Source organism: Perna viridis, chromosome 10, assembly GCF_037379345.1.
Source record: "Perna viridis isolate PV_CMFRI_1.1 ecotype Kerala chromosome 10, ASM3737934v1, whole genome shotgun sequence".
Lineage (NCBI taxonomy): Eukaryota > Metazoa > Mollusca > Bivalvia > Mytilida > Mytilidae > Perna > Perna viridis.
Window position 1 is genome coordinate 33,209,268 of NC_142454.1, and position 6,154 is coordinate 33,215,421.

The window sequence follows — 6,154 nt, forward strand, 5'->3', positions numbered from 1 at the left end:
GCTTACAGCTTAAAGTTATTATAATAAGCACTTTAGAAAAATCCATTTCTGAACTAGATTACAGTAGAAATTTCCTACTTACCATTTTTATACAGAACAAACAAAGTCAATGTTCGCCTCTTTTGATTGCATCCAATCAATGCAAAGATACCTATCTATCTATATGGTGTAACCCAAGGTTCATGCAGAGCATGCGATCCTTGAAAACCCACACGCATACGATCTGTAAACAAACGATAAGCAGGATGCATGAAAAAAAATAATGTCCTGAACAGTGCATTCTGCGTAGTAAACAATTTTACGTGCTAAGAAACTCCGCTATTTGAAGATATAGGCAAAACGCTAATAGGTAAGTTTTTTGTTGTGTTTCAGTCTCTCAAGGTTAGCGAATAGATGGGGCATGGCTAGAAAAGGCCTGTTTTCAAAACTTTACCTTCAAGAAATATGAATAATACCAGATTTACAATATGTTTTTGATAAAACGTGTTTGTTTTTTTTTTCGAAAGGACAATTTAAAGGCGGATAACTGTCAAACAATAGAAACATTTCTAATTTTCGATCCATTCGCTCAAATGTTGACGAGATCAGTTGACATGCTATTTATTCTCCTATAGATGCGATTTTGTTATATTTTTTTTTAGATTTCATCTTAGTTTTAAACCCTTTCTGTCAAATCCACCATCTATCTATACATAAACTTCAAACTACTTCTCGTGCACACTAAAATCATTTTTGTCCCTAACCGTATCTTCTCCAAGGAAAACTATTGACCAAACTTTACGACAAATATGATGACTTTTTATTCAGAACATTCATTTCATCTGTGACAATTTCCCTTCAGCACCTGCGTATGGAGTTTTCATATAACAAATCATAGATTATACCAGAGCTTGCCGTAACTACGAGACTTTTTGTATCGCGCTTAGTCATCTTATAATGAAGCATCTGGAACAGGGTTTTGTTGATACAAGATTGAAGTCATCACTACAGAATGTTTATGATCGTCCTCATGAACTCGTGGATCGTTATGGTATATCCATCTGCACCATGAAAACTGATTTAGTCAACGGATCATATAGTGTTTCTTTCCTCTTTCGTCTACACCGAAGTTGACATTTTTTGAACAACTCTGCGGTGTTTCTAGAAAAGCAGAGTTCCATGCTCCCATTTTTTAGAGTCCGAATTGCTCATTTACTTTATTACTTTAGTAACTTTGTACGTATTATTTTAGTTACTTTATGTTCTTTGTCGTATTTGTCTGTTTTAAGTAGGTCAATGATTGCCAATGCTACATCAGTTTTCAAAGACCCCGATGGAGCAAAAACGTTGTCTACTATACATGATAAATATGTTGTCGTACCAACAGACAAAGACAACAGACAACATTGTTTTTGTCTGCAAAACGTTTTACATCCAATGTTTATCAGAGGTAGACGTAGAAAATAATAGCAGTGATAAGACCTATACTGCTACCACACTCTCCAAAGAAGAGATTGTGGAAAACCATAAATCTGTATTATCCTCTTTTGGTCTTTACCAAGGACGGTGACTCTCATTTACCGTCTATGTACTGGATTCCTCGACTTCACAAGAATCCATACAAACAACGTTACATAGCTGGATCTGCAAAATGTACCAACAAACCTCTTTCAAAACTTCTAACTTCTATACTCACAGCTGTGAAAGAGGGTTTACAGGCCTACCACAACACTTCCGTAGTGGTATTAATTCAATGTTGATCCTGAAAAATTCGAAAGATCTTTTGGAGACAATCAGTTCAAGACTATTATCTGAATATACCAGCATTAAAACCTATGATTTTTCAACACTGTACACTTCTATATCCCATACTCAGTTAAAATCCCGACTTGAAACATTATACATCGTTGTTTTTCCAAAAAAGATGGTACACCTGGATACAAATATATAGTTCTTGGTAGAGATTCTTCATACTTTGTAAGAAATAATTCCAAATCATCTTCCAAATATACAGGAAAATGTTTACAAAATGCTGGAATTTTTAATCGACAACATATTTGTCCATTGTGGTGGAAGCGGTTTTCAACAAACGGTCTGCATTCCAATGGGAACAAATTGTGCTCCTTTACTTGCTGACCTATTCCTGCAATCTGATAAGGCTGACTTTATAGCTGATCTGATCCGAAAGAAAGATTATCGTTTGGCTAGATCCTTCAATCTCAGTTTCCGCTATATAGATGACGTATTACCTTTAAACAATCCTAATTTCGGGGATTTGATACATCGCATCTACCTCAAAGAACTTGAGATAAAGGATACTACAGACACTGTGAAGTTAGCCTCATATCTTAACCTACACTTAGAAATCGATGGTAAAGGAAAACTATTGACCAAACTTTACGACAAATGTGATGACTTTTCATTCAGAATTGTCAACTTTCCTTTTATATGTGGCAACATCCGTTCAGCACCTGCGTATGGAGTATTCATATGAAAACTCATACATTATGCCAGAGATTGCCGAGACTATGCAAATTTTGTATCGCGCTAGAATTCTAACAAATAGGCTTTTTTTATGGGGTTATGTTGCTACAATATTGAAGTCATCACTATAAAAGTTTAATGGTCGCCATCATGAACTCGTGGATCGTTATGGTGTAGCCATCTGCGCCATGAAAACTGATTTGTTCAACGTGTCATAGTGTTTCTTTCCTCTTTCGTCTACCCCGGACTTGACTTTTTATGAACAACTCGGTGGGTATTTCTAGAACAGCAGAGGACGCCTACCCTACCGGTGCACCTGGTCCATGCTCCCAGTTTTATGTGGAGTCCGAGTTGCTCATTTGCTTTTGTTACTTTGTATGTATGATTTTAGTTACTTGATGTTCTTTGTTGTGTATGTCTGTTTTCCATGTCTGGTCTTTGTCCTCGGATTATATTCTTTTGATTACCGCTATAACCTTGATTCCCTTGATTACTCTTCCCTCTCTGTTTTTTTGTCCCTTGAAAACAATCTTTTGATTTTCGCTAGAATCTTGGTTCCCTTGATTACTCTTTCCGATACTGAATAACTTGTACGAGCTTACATCTTTTAAATCTTCTTGCTTTAGCCTTAAATTCTGAAGGCAACCACATTTTGATATCCATACCAATTCATTAGGCTCCAATGAGATAAAGGTTCAGTCACTGCGTTATGGCGCTTTTGTTATAGTATTTCAACGTTTATAATCTAAACTACTGTAACTGTATTGTATCATTATATTACAATTGAGAGAGAGTATAGTATATTGCCAGAAATAAATAATTTAAGAAACTTTAGACATCAACCGACTTGAAATACAGCAAAAGCTCTCCAACCCAAAAGCCTTTGTTAATGGAGATCTTTTTTTCTCTGTGTTCTATTGGTTTTTTTTTTTATGTTGATCGATTTGTTCTTCGCTTGTTTCCCTTTGGAGGTGTTGGATTATTTTACCCAAGAATCTTAGACCGTAACATCGTACTGCTCTTTTAGGCCGGATAAGTACAGGTATTTCGTAATAAATATTGGATTTACGTAAATAGATGAGAAACAGTCAGATGTAAGGATTTCCTATCAAGATAACCTTTTTATTGTTTTTGTAAGTGTTGCACTGTACCTGGACACACTTTTGCGGTTTTAGATAAGACCACTTAGATCAAACATTTTAGATAGTAACTATCGAGGCATATTTGATCCTGAATACCCCACACAGTCCAGATAATCTAGCACTCTAACATCAAATGACCGAAATTATAAGAGCAGAATTCAGCAATGTTTTGCTATCTGATTTGATTGTTATTTCTTTGGCACACTAACCACTCCACTTTTTTTTCTCTTTTTGTTGCTATAAAATGTTCAAGTATTATTCAAGATTATTTCATGGGTTGCAGATAGATTGGAAATCAACCGAGGGAAATATCTGATTTTGTATTGAATTTTGGAGATTGACGCTGTAATAGTGGCCAAAACCACAACAAAATAATTGAGACATTATTTCCGATCCAATTAGTTTGTAATTGAGACATTATTTCCGATCCAATTAGTTTGAAAGCCAAAATGTTAGTTTCCTACTGTCCAATGTTAATGGCTTATAGGGATATATATAGCAATGTGTCAAAATCTAGAGTCAAAATGTCCTCTGCTGCATTTTTAAGTCAAAATTTACTTTTTATAGAGCAACATGTGCTCACTGTTGCGTCCGGAGTGTAAATAGCTGTGGTGTTCTTTAAATATATGGGTGATGGTGATTTTGGTATTCAATATACTGTGAGAGTGCTATTGTTCGTGGGGTTCTTATTTTCGTGGTTTTCGTGGGTAGACTGAACCACGAAATTTGGTTCCAAACGAAAAGGAGATTTCCATTGATTTGTATACTGAAAACCTTAAAACCACGAATTCAAGAATTCACGAACTTGTGTTTCTTCCCTTATCCACGAAAATTGTTTTCCATAAATTAAAGTAATTTCACAGTAAATGTTAAGTATTTACAACTGCTAAGAATTTGTACAACATCCCTCATACATGTTCCTGAAGTTTGATTGGCATCACCAAACTTTTACCCTTGTACTGCAAGTAGTAAACTCCCATGTAATCTTTTCATTGCTGATTTTTTGTGTGATATTGTCTAATGACTGTTTTAAAAGGTATCAGTATTCCGTATGGCGTTTACATTTTAAAGTCTTCGTAAAACATTCTAGTTCTGATGTTAAACTTGTCATTTTCTATTTTTGTAGCATTTTTTTCATTATCATTTAGCAAACCACTCAGTCTTTTTATCTATATTGTTTAATCTTCTGCTTAAATCATATAAATCATGTGAATAAAACCCCAAATAACGTCTTTAGAATGAGTTTAAAAAATAATTTTTGTGACGAAAAATTTGTCAATGAATAAATACGCCCATGGTAAAAAAAAATAACATAGAAAAAATTATACTTTTCAAGTCTTCCTTAGTTTGAGTTTTGTGGATTTCTTCCAGAATACTACATAAACAATCAAACGGAAAATTATCTTTAAGTGTAAGATTTTGTAAGAATCGGGCAAAATAGGAAAAATCAGAAATATGCATGTCAAAAACCCACCGATCTGACAATATAATTTCATATAACGATACTTTCTCTATTTGGAAAGACCCTTGAATGATCTCTGCATCACTGGGTTTGCTCAGTTTTTTTTTCAATACTGTGAAGTACTTTAATTCGTGGATACCAATTTTCGTGGATCAGGAAATAAACACAAGTTCGTGGATTCTTGAATTCGTGGTTTTGAAGTTTTCAGTACACACATCAATGGAAATCTCATCTCTTTGGAAAATTTATTTGGAACCAAATTTCGTGGTTTGTTCTACCCATGAAAATCATGAAAATTGGTACCCCCAGAAACAATAGTACTCACAATAGAATGACTGAAAAATGAGTTTTACTGGCAGAGTTTTCGCCCTGAAATGTCCATTGTCGGTGCATTTAAATGAAGTTATAACTCAGTTTATCAAAATGATATGGAAATCTTGTCTTTCTTCATTGACTCTGATGATGCAAATAGTCAAATCAAACTTTCAAAGGTTTTTTTTGATACCATGCACTCACAGATTTTTACAGAGACTGACATTTAAATTAACTGATTTATTGTTTTGATAAAATATGTTGGTTAGTGGCGGCTATTGACTCCTTATTTTATATGGACATTATACGATATGATTTCATTTATGCTTTTAAATCTGCAAATTTATTGCCACCAGTTGAACTGTAATTTGCAATAATGCACCAAAATCATTTGACGATAATTTACCATTATCATTTGCAAACTTTCAGATGGATCCATTTATTTTATTGTACTGCTTTGCAAATATTCCTTTGATCAGTAAAATAATGTCAAATTAAATTTTCTTATTGTTTCGAGGTGACCAATTCTGTGACTTTCGGATACGCAGTTATAAATATGTAATTGTAGTATAAGAGGCCATACAAAACCATATCAAACACAGAAATTTGATGACTTTAGTGAAGTTTCAGTTAAGATTTATTCAAAGTGATTTACATGACTGTTGTAATTTGAATTAAAATCTGCAGTTTATGTTTCTAGCCAGTCCTGTGTTGAAATTCTGACTTTCAACTTTAGATTGTGGGGTTTTTGTTATTTGTTTTTGCATTAGCATAC